Source organism: Myotis lucifugus, unplaced genomic scaffold, assembly GCF_000147115.1.
Source record: "Myotis lucifugus unplaced genomic scaffold, Myoluc2.0 scaffold_214, whole genome shotgun sequence".
Lineage (NCBI taxonomy): Eukaryota > Metazoa > Chordata > Mammalia > Chiroptera > Vespertilionidae > Myotis > Myotis lucifugus.
This window is the reverse complement of record NW_005871262.1, coordinates 1,446,027-1,460,504: the sequence shown is the minus strand read 5'-3', so window position 1 is coordinate 1,460,504 and position 14,478 is coordinate 1,446,027. Positions and strand designations below refer to the sequence as shown.

General features: G+C 42.3%; 1 pseudogene; it reads left to right on the top strand.

Annotated features, from left to right (window-relative positions):
• Positions 1-2,010: 2,010 nt before the first annotated feature.
• LOC102439998 lies at positions 2,011-6,366 on the top strand (annotated as a pseudogene).
• Positions 6,367-14,478: the final 8,112 nt, after the last annotated feature.

The following is a 14,478-nucleotide window of genomic DNA, read 5'->3' as shown; positions in this document are numbered from 1 at the left end:
TGGTTTAGGCCTAAACCGGCAATCGGACATCCCCTGAGGGGTCCCAGATTGCGAGAGGGTGCAGGACGGGCTGAGCCCCCCCCCCCACCTCGTGCACAAATTTTGTGCACCAGACCTCTAGTGTATTTTATAATTAAAAAGGTATTGCCATATCATTTTCCAAAGTCTCTGTGGCACTTTATATTTTCCCTAACAATGTATGAGCAAGTCTTTCCCCCAACAACACTACCAGCAAAATGGGGTATTAATCATTTTGACAAAAGTGGCAAGTGATTTTTTTTTTTTACTGCCAGAAAATTTGCCTTTTTCTGATAATCAGTGAATTTGAACTTATTTTCATATATGCATGCCCATTTGGATTTGTTTCCATTTGAATTATCTGTTTTTCTCCTTTCTCCATTTTTTCCACGTTTTCTTTCTCTGGTCCATTTGAAAATTTTCACTCTATAAAATGGATATTGGCCCTTTATTTCAGTTGGTATTTTGATGGCATCTTTCCCATACTTTTAAAAGTTTTATATAATAGCCTGGCCATGTTGCTCAGTGGTTGAGCATCAATCCATGAACCAGGAGGTCACAGTTTGATTCCTGGTCAGGGCACATGCCTAGGTTGTGGACTCAACCCCCAGTAGGGTTCATGTAGGAGGCAGCCAATCAATGATTCTTATCATAGATGTTTCTATCTCTCTCCCTCTCCTTTCTTCTCTGAAATCAATAAAAATATATTTTTTAAAAGTTTTATATAACACACAACTGTCATTTCTTGTATATCTTCTGTGTTTCATTGTGGTTAAAATGGCCTCTCTCAAACATAGAATATGCATCTATGTTCCCAGATTTTCTCATTAAGAATTTAATTACCCATTATTTACATTCAAGCCTTTGATCAGACTAGATTTTAAGTTTGTATAACTGCTAACAGATCTCTAATTTTATTTTCTTCCAGAAGACTAACATTTATGCCAGTGCCATTTATTAGTAATCTAATGTTTTCCTGCTGAATTGTGTTTTGTCCCATATTAAATCCTCATACACTGAGACTGATGTCTGGATTGTTCATAGGGTTCCTATGCCCCACCATTGACATGAATATTGGTTATAACAGTTCTGAGGATCTAAAAACTGGCAAAATATAACCACCCTCATAGTTATTTAAAAAAAATATAAATATATACATTTTGCCATATAAATTTTACAGTCATTTATTTGATCCAATTCAAATAAAATACCACACTGGACTATCAATTAGAATGATAGTGTTTGCACATTATTTTGGAGAGCATGTGGTATTACTGTGACATTAAATCTTCCCATGTGTGTCACTCCATTAGCTTCATTCTCATTTCACATCTGATAATAAAAATGTGGATGTAGGTTCTACATCTTGTATCAGTTATCTAGGCTCTAGGTCTTTCTTGTTAAACATATTTCTAACTAGTTTATACATTTATCTTCATTGTAGGTAGAATACTTTTCCTATTTTATTTCTAATTACTTACTGGTGCATGTAGAGCAGACATGTTGCTTGAATACTGATGTGCTGGTGTGTATCCATGTGGAGGAGAACTAATGGAAACTGATTGGGGAGCTCTCCCCTCCAGGCCCTGCCGTGGGACCCTGGGTGATGGCCACAGGGACTGGATAAGGAGTGAGGAGTAGAGAAGGCTTTTGTAGCACCTCTGAACTCTTGTATGGGACTGAGGCTAGGATAGTAGGTGTCCTAGGAGTTCCTAATCAGTATATGGGAGGAGGAGAAAAATGGTTGCCTCAGTCCCCAGAAATGGTGAAAAGCTATGCTTTATATACAGAACACTCTTCACTTTGTCTCTTCATCTTGGGAACATGTATTCATTCAGGACGCAGCCTAGAGACCCCCTCTCTGTGAAGATACCCTGTCTCCCACTGGAAGTTTGTACCTCTGTATCTTATGTGAACTTTGAGGTCACCTGCAAAGATTTATTGATCCCAGACTTAAGTCCTCCTTCATCTACAATGAGAGCTCTTACAGACATGGACTATGACTTCTTTGCCTGCATACCTCCAGTGCCAGTACAATGCCTGGCACACAGTAGAAGATCAATATATACTTAATTAAGTGATAGCAACAGAAGGTAGGAGCCAGCCCCTTAAAATGGGGTTCTGAGAACAAGTTTTTATTTTATTTTTTTAATATATTTTATTGATTTTTTACAGAGAGAAAGGGAGAGGGATAGAGAGTTAGAAACATTGATGAGAGGGAAACATCAATCAGCTGCCTCCTGCACACCCCCCACTGGGGATGTGCCCACAACCAAGGTACATGCCCTGGACAGGAATCGAACCTGGGACCCTTGAGTCTGCAGGCCGACGCTCTATCCACTGAGCCAAACCAGTTAGGGCAAGTTTTTAGAATGTATGCAGCAAGGATCTACAGTATGGAATGCTGGGACCAGTTACTGCATTGCATACCAATTTCAATACCCCTATCTCTCTGCCATGACTACTTGACCTTTTCAACCCTAAGTCCTCTTTCTACATCACACTCTTTCTGCGTTTCCCACCTCAACCCCTCAAATAGAACCCATATTCCAAGTGTTACCTACCCACTGTATAAATTACAATACTATGCTCAGTTTCAAGTTCAAGAGCCACAACCTCCAAGTACATCTTCCTCACTATTTTTTCTTTCCATGTGTATTTAATCTTCATTACTTAAACAACCTACCCCCATCTTTAAGAACTGCCTGGTATTGCTAAGTGTCGGTTAGAAACTGGGAGGGAACCAGAAGTGGTAAGCAGGCATTTGCTTCTGCCCTCAACACCCATGGACCCAGCATTCAGATGAGCCCCAAACTGAGCTTCTATAATAAAAAAAGAGTAATATGCTAATTAGACTGGACATCTTCTGGATGCTATTCTGGATGTTCTTCCTGACAAAGCCAGGGATGAAGAGAAGCCAGCCCGGGTCCTGAGTGCCTGTGGGCAGCCTGAGGGAAGCCAGCCCACATCCTGGGTGCCTGCTGGTGGGTGGAGGAGGGAAGCCTGGGTCCCGGGTGCCGGAGGGAAGGAAAGCCTATTCTTGCATGAATCTTCATGCATCAGGCCTCTAGTACGTTATAAGATGGAAGGTTACAGCACAAAGGACACAGGCGTGGAAACAGAACCATTTACTTTTCCAGATCTGACTCTACCACTACTTAGCTTTGTTGACCTGGAATAAAACACTTAACCTCAGGCTTTAAAATAAGGATAATGGCCTAAAAGGGAGGCGATTAGAGTAGCTGCTTCCCAAAGTAAACTCTTCTAAAATAATCCCATGACCTTAGTTCTTTGAGGATAAGGGCACTAGCTAAAGTGGGAGCACAGCTTTGCCCGCAGGAATCCAGGAGCCATGCTGGGCTTCCCAGGCCCAGGCAAAAAGGAGAGCCCTTTGCTCTGGTTAGTATTTCTGCCTGGTTTGCTGACCTTAAAACTTAGGAGTCTGGACTTGGCCAGGATTTTCCCACTTCTGCATCCTGGGAAGCCACTAAGACTTGAACAAACTGAGATGGTCCCAATGATAGGACCAAACCTTTTTCCGTTTTGTAGCAATCCTGCTCCTTGGCTGCCAGGACAGAGGCTTTTGTCAACATCAGACTCCTGCTAATTTCTAGCTCTGCCGGTTGACACCTTACTGGTATAGGGTGCTTCCTGTCCTTACCTCATTCCCCATTAACATCTGGGCTATCACAGGACCAGACCTGTGCACTCTGCTAAACCAGTCTTGTTTATCTGACCCCAAAGAATTTGTCTTTTCTTCTGTGAAAAAAAAAGGAGCTGGAGTTGCCATGCCAGAGGAATTGCCTTGCACATATTATGCCTCAAACCTTTGGAATGTTAAAACATGGCAAAGTAACCTTTGGACCAGGCCTAAAGTAACACTGTGCCCCAAAGAAGATAACAAGAAAGTAGTTGTTAGGACTGCCGGACTGATGCCTACTGGACTTAAAAGTAAAAAGATTACTTAGAATAAACATGACTGTGTGATGTGACCTGCACCGATAGAAATGCCCTCCTTCCATTGAGGTAATTGTCCCCTTCTTCTCATAAAGGCCCAGGGCCTTTGTCTCCTCATCAAAACCATTTGGTCGCCCTAACCGGTTTGGTTCAGTGGATAGAGCATCGGCCTGCGGACTCAAGGGTCCCAGGTTCGATTCTGGTCAAGGGCATGTACCTTGGTTGCGGGCACATCCCCAGTTAGGGGGTGTGCAGGAGGCAGCTGATCAATGTTTCTCTCTCATCGATGTTTCTAACTCTCTATCCCTCTCCCTTCCTCTCTGTAAAAAATCAATAAAATATAAACAAACAAACAAACAAAAAAAACCATTTGGTCTTCTGCTGGACTCAGTGTATCCCAAATAGCTATTCTTTGATCTGTTGCCTCTCACTTTGAAAGACTTTTTATTTTTAGGTTAACACTTTCCTGTGTGGCACTGGTCTCTACGAATCCTGTCTACTCCCAAACAATAAGATGCAATTGACATCTTATGTGGGCTACATACAACTGTCTCCATCACAGCCTCAACTCTGCTCCAGGGCAGCAAACTCACTGCAACGGGCCACAGAGCACACAAGGCAGGCCCAGCAGGCCCAGCAGGCCCAGCAGTGTATGTTTATAGAATAGGAAGCACCCTGCTTTTGTTCACTTGCTGTTGTAAAGCTAAAGGGTGAGAAACATCCAACCTAGCAAGATTAGCTTGGGCATCTGTGAAACCAAACCGTCAAGAAAGTGACTGCTGTGAGCAGGGACCTCAAACCGCTCACAAGAGCTTCAATTTAGTTCACAGTCCCATTGTGAGATACTATACAGAGGAATGGTGCCGATTGGATTTAACTTTGGGAGGAAAGACCTATAGTTTTTGGACTTTGTGTAGGCTCGGGGTTAGGGTGCTGTGTACCTGATTCACTCCAGAGTGACTTTCCACACACCCACTTGCATGGTCTGTAACAGCGACCTATGAATGCAGAACCAGTAGGAACCCCAGAGAATTTTAGCTCCCAGGGTTTGATTTGAATAGTAGCATTTGATAAGTGCACATATTTGAAATAATCTAGAGGTTACATATAAAGTGAAACTTTGTGATGACTTAAAAAAAAAATGAATTCAGAAACAGAGCATCTCCTTTCCTGGCCAGTAGGGGCTGCTGCCTGTGGCACTGCAGCACCCCCTCTTAGGGTGTCTTGCAGCTTGAGGACAGCCCAGCCCTCTGCCTCGCCCTGCCCCACCCCCAGCCCACCTGCCTCCCAGCTCCTCCTCCTCTGCTGCTGCCCCAGGGCCCTGGCCTCACAGCCACAGCCCTGGGTGCCCCGAGGTGCCCTGAGGCACCCCCTTCTAGCCTTCCAGGGGCTGCAGGAGCAGGGCTAGGCTGTGGTGAACAGCTTGAGGAGCCCTGAGTACTATGAGGCTCACGTCCCAAACTGGGGTAATTTCGGTGACTAGCTAATGGTTAGAAAACTTGGTCCAGGGAAAGCATATGAAGTATTTGAGGTCATTAACATCACCAAAGAGTGGTTGTAAAAATTTTAAGCCAGTGAAGATAAAGAAGATAAAACAAGAGATTAACATTCTGGAGAACCCTTCTGTGAAATATTATTAAATTGATTGACGCTGTGAAGTACTCTGTGAAGACACTGGCTTTGGTATTTGAATATATCAATATCAATAATATAGATTTTAAGCAACTTTACAGGATCCGGACAGACTGTGATATCTGGTTTTATAAGGATGAAGTACTTCAAGTTCTGAATTACTGCCCAGCAAGGGAATTGTGCTTAGGAATGTGAAACCTCCCAATGTCCTGACAGACGCTCACCAACAGGAAAAGCAGCGGCTGATACCCTGGGGTCTGGCAGAGTTCTGCCCTCTTGCTCAGGACTGCCATGTCCTGTGGCCTCCAGGTACTCCAAGGGACCAGAGCTCTTGTGGCCTACAAGATGCATGATTTTAGCTTGGATATGTGGAGTTCGGGCTATATGCTAGCAAGCATGATTTTTCAGACAGAACTCTTCCTACAGGGACAGGACAACTACAACCAGCTTGTTTGAATTGCCGAGGTTCAGGATACAAATGAGCTGTATGACTATTTGAAGAAGTATCACATATACCTAGATCCGCCCTTCAGTGATATTCATGGGAATGCTGGGAAAACTTTATGCATAATGAGAACAGACACCTCCTCAGCCCTGAGGCCCTAGATTTTCTAGACAAACTTCTGCGATACGACCATCAACAGATTGACTTCCCAAGAGTCCCTAGAGCACCCATACTTCTACCTCATGGTGAAGGAGCCGTCCCAGCCCTGTGCAGGTAGGGCTGTACTTGTCAGGGGTCTCCCAGCAGCTGGGTGAAGACTGGAAAGCGATGGGCAATGCGGCATTGATGCTGGCCAGTAAACCAACCAACCCAATACAAATCTTGAAGGAAAACTACAGTGTGATATGAAATTAGAGTCTTATCTTCTAAACACAAAGAAGGGTAAGACCAAACAGTCTGTCAATAAAACAAACAAACAAACTCTGGCAGGGAGCGTGATGATGCACACGGTTCGGGAATGAAGGGACCTTTCCCTTTGGAATGCATGAGCGATGAGAGACTAGGAGTCGTTGCAGTTACCTGTATTGAACAGGAGACTGCTGTTCAACTAACCCTTTTGGTCAACAAGCTGTGGCTATCCGACTTCCTATCAATTCCCCTGCAGTCTGGGTTTCCTTGGGTGAGATTCAGGCTCAAGTTTTAGCAACACATCAGCAGTCTGTACTGACACACCATTTACCAAAAGGAGATATTATAAGAGTGACCGTATTTAAAAAAAAACAAACCGAAGTGGAGCATGCGCTGTGTAATATGCTGGACATTCCTGGTTCCCTGGCTGTAAGAGAAATGGGCTCTGGGAAGGCACCCTTTAAGGAGATGCTGAATTTTTATTTGAGGAATTAGCATGTCAGTGTGTAATGTTAAATGGCTTAATTTCCCCAGAGGACTAAATGTGCTTCTTTACATCATTGATGCTTACGAAGTTGTGCTAATTTAAAAGCTCTTGCCTGGATGTCAGGATGGAATAACAACTACTGCAATAAATGCTCAAAGAACATCTTCTACCCAGGCTGGCTCCACCGCAGCCCCCATGTGTCACCTGCCGGCATGGTCATTCCGTGCCCCCTGGTCAACTCTGCTCCAGGTAGGAAACTCCATAGCAGCCTCTGACCACCTCCCATGACTGGTAGCGGACCACATCCTTGTTCCTGTTGCTATGAAGGTGCAAAGCTGAAAACTGCACATGGGCTGGGGGTCCCATACTGGGCATAGCCACAGGCAGTTCCACCACTTACTCCACCCCTGCTGCATTCACACACTATCGGCCACACCTGCTGTAGTATGTGTCTCCTCTTGGTGGTGGAGCTGTAACCAGAGGTGAGCATGTTGCAAATTCTGCAGGACTGTGGTCTACAGTATTCTCTCAGGCCCTGTACTACCTACAGAGGACCGCAGTGACCAGGTCTTTCTTTCCCAAGCCATCGGAAGTTAGACTCCGTAACTGTTGCCTGTGGTCCTTTATGAACTGGCTATTTGCTTCCCACCACATGGATTGCTTACCTGCCCAGTGACTTTCCTGTATCTAACCAGGGGGTTTCTGCAGGAGCTCCTAGAAACCAGCCCTTTGTCCTGCAACAGCATCAGGCCCACGCTGGCTGTAACAGACACATCCAGTGCTGACTCACACCCCTGTAACTCAGGGGTGAGATTCAGGCTCAAGTTTTAGCCCAGCTGTGGTGGGCAATTTCCTGTGTCCGGACAGCATTCTCCACACACCTCTGCTTCCAGACTCTCATTTTTTTCCTGGGTGTTTTTATTTGAAGCCATAGAACCTGTTCCGTGCAGGGAAGTTAGCTACCAGTCAACCGAGTGTGCAAAGTGGCAGATAAGTTCTCTAGCTTGCCATCCCTTGGATGAGCATGTATGTGAGAAATTCTGGAAGCTGAGCTCCAGTGTGTGGTCAGGATCAGCAATTGCCTACCCTCTGGTGGCTTTTCCTCCTGGGTAACACTCACCTGCTCCATCACTTCTGCTTCCTGGAGACTCTACACCCATCTCAGGTTCTGCTTTAGGGGATGGAGGCAAACTAAGTTAAGGGGTCACTACAGATTTTCTACAGGATCATTCTGACCTAGAATCAGGCAGTGAGTCCAGCTCATGCAGTGGCAAGGCTGCGGGAAGTCTGCCCTAGGTGTTACGGGAACTGTGTGTCTACCTGCAAGTGAGTCGGTCAGTCAGTGAGGACACAGTGGAAGATGGAAGCCAGTGGGAGGCTGAGGGCCCTGGATGTCCAGGTCTGGGCTTCTGCCATGAGAGATCAGGTGCTCCACTTCCTCCCTGGGGGTTAGTTAGAGAGTTAATGAATCCCTGCTCTTGTTTGGCTAGTTTACAGGCTCCTTGGCACACAACAGTGAGGAAAGCCAGGATCCCAGCAGTCATCTCCCTTGGCACTGCCCACTGCTCTCCACTTCTCAGATCAGCCTTATCAACTGCCAGAGCTGGTGGGGGTGCCCAAGGCACCCAGGGCCTCAGCACTGACGAGGGCTTGCCACCTCCTCATCCCTGTGTGTTCTGTCCCTGTGTTCTGTCCTGTCTGGTTTCATTCTCTTCTCCTCGTCCTTGTAGTTCTGTCTCTGAGACGCCTGAGTAATCACAATGACTTGTAGAGGTTTATGAATATAATCCAGTTTTTAATAAGCCAAGATCCATATAAAACAAAAATTAATATTCTCGACTTTGGCTTTGTAAAGACTTGATTTCTGCTTCTTCACATTTCTCATGTCCTCCTCCACATTGTTTATCAAGTGTGTTTTATGAAGACTGTGTGTAATTTTGAACTTCCCTCTGCTGAACTCAGGGAGTCCTGGTTTAGTTATTGAACCCCCTTGGTCACTCTACATTGGTCAAGGACACTTTGCCCAGGCTTATTTCTCTTCCTCCTCTGTCTTCATGCCCTTCTCATTCTCTTCAATCAACTGAATGAAATCCAATGAGTCTGAGTTCTTCTCTTTTATAATAACCATCTATTCTGTGTATATATAGGTATATATGTGCAGTAAAGAACAGAAGCATAAAGTCAGAGAGGTAATTAGTATAAGATGAAATCTTTAACTTCATAAATTTCAACTCCCTTAGATTTTCATAAGAGGCAATAGACCCAAACAAGTTAAATGCTACAAATGCTTCTAGGACTTGTATGGTTTTAAGTCCGACATTTAAGTCTTTAACCCATTTTTTAGTTTATTCTTGTGATTGGTATAAAAGTTGGTCTAGTTTTATTTTTTGCACACATCTGTTTAATTTTCTCAACACCATTTATTGAATAAACTATCTTTAGCCCATTGTATGTTTTTGCTTTCGTTGCTAATATTAATTGACTATAAAGGTGTGGGTTTATTTCGAGGCTTTCTATTCTGTTCCATTGACTCATATGTCTGTTTTGATGTCAGTACAATGGTGTTTTGATTGCTATGGCCTTGTAGTATAGTTTGCTATTAGATAGCGTGATTCCTCCAACTTTGTTCTTCTTTGTCAAGATCACTGTTGCTGTGTGGGGTCTTTTATGGTTCCATGTAAATTTGTAGAATATTTTTTCTAGTTCTGTGAAATACTCCATTTGTATCTTGATAGGAATTTCATTGAATCTGTAGATTGTTTTGTGTGGTATGGACATTTTAATGATGCTAAGTCTCCCTACCCCTGGACATGGCATATGCTTCCACTTATTTGTACCTTCTTCACTATCTTTCTTCAGTGTCATATAATTTTCCAAGTATAGATCTTTTACATTCTTGGTTAAATTTATTCTTAGGTGTTTATTCTTTTTGAAGTAATTGTAAATGGGATCATTTTCTTAGTTTCCCTTCAAATAGTTTATTGTTGTTATATAAAAATGCAACTGATTTCTGAATATTTATTTTGTATCCTGCTGCTTAGCTGGATTCATTTACCAATTCTAATAGTCTAAATTTTAAATGAACCACGCTCTGTCCCAGCCGTTTTCAGTTTGGAAATTTAATCTGTAGGTATGGTCATTTAAATGCAACGATACTCATGCAAAAATGACTCTGTAAGAATAAGTCTGGATCTAAGCAAATATTCATTAATAGGGAGCCAGTTAAATAATTAATGGTTTGTTCTTACAAAGATATATCATGCATCTGTTTAAAAAATAATTGTTTAATTTTGACACTATGGCATTAGCTCCAAAATTTAATTTAAAGTCTAAAAAACTGCAGAATGTGGAGTATACACATATTCATTTGTGTAAAAAGAAAGACATATTCATATACTTTTATTTGCATAGATTATTTCAGAAAAGATAAGCAAACAAAGCAACATGTTATAAAACAGAAACAAACCCAATAGAAGAACTGTCTCTGACCGCCTTTCACTGGATGCACACTGACTCAATTTGATATCTGAAAAATCTTGCACACATGTATCACTTTCTTAAAGTAATTTTAAGAGCAAACATTAACAATGTACATGATCATAACCCCATGTTTAAAGGCACTATAGTTTACATCAAAACAAATTCTAAAATTTGAAATTTGGAGGCAAGGAGACCATGACTAGTTCCAAATGGAAAAGACCAGTGTGGCTACCTGAGTCACTGAGCCCTTGGCTCAGATTGTTACAGGCTACTTACAGAGCACAGGGGAGCCGCGGGCTCCCATCTGCTTCTGTCTTCTCAGGTTGTGGGAGTTTCAGATTGGTCAGGTGAGAAGGGAGTTGAGCGGCAGCTGCAGGCACAGGCAGGTATGTGGGCTGCTCACCTGCTGGCAGAGAAGCCCAAGTGGTTTTTGAGAGACAAGTTGTACCATATGATTTCACTGACATGTGGAATCCAATGAACAAAATGAACTATCAAACCAAGTAGAGACAGACCCATAGATAGAGAGCAGGCTGATAGCTGTGGGGTTGGGGAAGTTGGGGAGCTTGGAGAGTGGAGAGTGAAGGGATTGAGAAAAAAAAGAGAAAAACTCATGGATAAGGACAACAGTGTGCACACTTCCAGGGTGAAGAAGGGTATACATGGTGATGGAAGGAGACTTGACTTGGGGTGGTGAACATACAATACAGTGTACAGATGGTATGTTGCGGAATTGGCACCTGAAACCTATATAATTTTATTAACAAGTGTAACCCCAATAAATTCAAGGAAGGAAGGAAGGAAGGAAGGAAGGAAGGAAGGAAGGAAGGAAGGAAGGAAGGAAGGAAGGAAGGAGGAGCAAAAGTGTCAGGACACTGGATAGTAAAACATTGCTTCACCTTAAAAGTAAAATTCCAGCCCTAGCCAGTTTGGCTTAGTGGATGGAGCCTCGGGGTTGGATCTGGTCAAAGGCACCTAGGTTGCAGAATGAATCCCAGCCCCAGCATGTGTGGGAGGCAACAATTGATGTGTCTCGCTCACACCAATGTTTCTCTCTGTGTGTCTCTCCCCATCCATTCCACTCTCTTTAAAAATCAATAGAAAAATATCCTCAGGTGAGGATTAACAAAATAATAAAATTAAATTCCAGGCAAGATAGAGAGAGAAGAAGGTGGAAGTAGAACCATCGACTTGAAGTCTGGTCTTCAAGACCCTTCTGGATAAGCCTCAGACACAGCTGCCCTCCCTGTCTCTTTGCTCCCCCACGAATGAACCTTCCTATCAGCACACTGGTTGGGAGCTGTTTTCATGCCTGGGAGCTTTGACTGAATTTTGAGAGCTGCTAAGGAGAGTGCCTTAATAGTATGTCAAGTGATTAAAGGCAATTAGTGTTCAAAAGCCCCTAGTAATTCCAAAAGTTCTCAGAAGACAGGCATTTAAATTGCTCTATAGTTGTTTTATAGAATTGAAAATTATGGAATTAAGATATACATGATTACTCAACTGTGTACAGGAGAACTGCTCTAATCAAAGAAGCCACACTGTTGCTCTGGCCGTTGTTCCCAGTGGTTAGAGCATTGGCCCATGCACCAGAGCAGGGGTCCTCAAACTACGGCCCGTGGGCCACATGCAAATACAAATATTGTATTTGTTCCCATTTTGTTTTTTTACTTCAAAATAAGATATGTGCAGTGTGCATAGGAATTTGTTCATAGTTTTTTTTTAAACTGTAGTCCGGCCCTCCAACGGTCTGAGGGACAGTGAACTGGCCCCCTGTTTAAAAAGTTTGAGGACCCCTGCACCAGAGGGTTGTAGGTTTGATTCCTAATGAAGGGCACCTACCTGCTTTGCAGGTTCGATCCCTGGCCCTGATCAGGGTTTGATTGATGCGGGAAGCAACCAATTGATGTCTCTCTCTCTGTCTCTCTCCTCTTTCCCCCACCCTCCCGCCCTTCCACTCTCTCCAAAATAAAATAAAATCAATGGAAGAAAATATCTTGGGTGAGGATTAACTATATTAATAATAAAAAAGTAATATGCTAATTAGACCAGATGTCCTTCCGTACAACCTTCTGGACCAAGCTGGGGCTGTAAGGGAAGCCCAGGTCCTGGGTGCCTGCCAGCAGCCAGAGGGAAGCCGGTGCCAGCAGCTGGGGGAAGGAAGGCCTACTCTTGCACAAATTTTGTGCATTGGGTCTCTAGTACATGTATAAAAATAGAAGGAGAATGTAATATATTATGTATATTTTATTTTTAGTTATATATATTTTATATGTAAGATTTACTTTTTCTGAAGTGATCATTATAATTTACAAAATGTTTATCACTGGTTCCTTCAAATTCATAAATATTTCAGGATTAACTCTGCTAATTGGGATAAAAAAAATCCTCACAGGAGTCGTCATACACCACAAAGTGGTGCTTTCTGTAGCAACCTAGGTCTCAGAATTAGAAACGTGCAAGGAAGGGCTGGACTTGCTTCCCAGCATCAGCGACGTTAAGCACGTGACTGCCATTCTACTGTGGCTTTAGCCCAGGCATGTGGGCTCTATGAGCCCGCACTAAGGCAGCCAAGAAAAGTGAACTTGTTATCTGCAGCCCTGCACAGTTCCACTCCGTGCCTCTCTCAGCCGGTTTTCATGACGAGTCCACAGCTGGTAAGGACATATTTCTAATCTCGGCATCTAGCCTGCTGCTGGTTATGCACATTCCTTGGTATGATTAAGACAGTCTTTACTCAAATTGCTTTCTGCAGGACCTGATTCCCTTGTGGAACTCTATGTGAGAAAGGCTGCTCTAACAGCTTAATGGGCATACGCCCACACACAATTCAGAAAACCCATGACCCTCCTCAGTGGATGTAAGATTTTCTGTGTTCAACAATGTAAGACCAAGGTTATATGTATCTCCTGATGGGCATATTATTAATATCATCTGTATGTTTGTCTGTCTGCCTGATTTATCATTTCTGAGAGTATTTGTTAAAATCGACAGGCAGTAGTAACATTTATACCCATTTATTTCCATTAATTGAACATATTCCAATGATGGTAGCTTCTTCATGTTCTGTGATACCCAGTTAAAAATGGACTTTCATCTTTCCATGACATATTGACATGTCCACTTGCTCAAAGAGTAATATGTGAGATCCCAGCATTTCAAAAATATTGTTATATTTTTTCAAACATTATTTTCAACTTTTCCCTTTTTTTCAGTGTTTTTCAAATGTATATTGTATAGTTGGATTTTGTATTTTTTTTTTTACCCAGTATAAGATTTTTAATCTTTATATTAGAATAATGACTGCTTTAAGTATCATTCTTATCTTACTAGATATCATTTCTTCTTTATTTCATATATAACATAATGTATAGGACTTTTCATTTCTCCTTTTTGTAACATACACCAATCCTTGTGCTTATGCATTAAAATTTACCTATTTTGCTCTATGAAAATTTCACCTAACTTCCTTGTGCAGTTAAATGACTAGTTGTAAAGTTTATAACTGTTTAACTACTGTCAGATGAAGCAATAGAATATTATGCTTCCTATTCATTCCATTCAATAACATTTCAAACCCAAAAGTTAAGCATAAATTATAAAGTCAACAGTTCTTTTTTAAAAAATATTTTTTATTGATTTTTTTACGGAGAGGAAGGGAGAGGATAGAGAGTTAGAAACATCAATCAGCTGCCTCTTGCACACCTCCTACTGGGGATGTGCCCGGCACCAAGGTACATGTCCTTGACCAGAATTGAACCTGGGACCTTTCAGTCTGCAGGCCAACGCTCTATCCACTGAGCCAAACCGGTTAGGGCAAGTCAACAGTTCTTTGCTTTTCTTGACATATAAAGGAATATTGATCAATGTAGTTTCATTTTTCCTGTTTTGAAAATTCACATGAATGAAATAATATGACGGAGAATATGTGTCTTATTTTATTCACACAACATATTTGATATTTTACCCATGTTTTGGCATTAAGTTCATCATTTTCATTTAATATAGTATCCCATGAAATGATTTTTGAATAGAATGTACTTACACATTA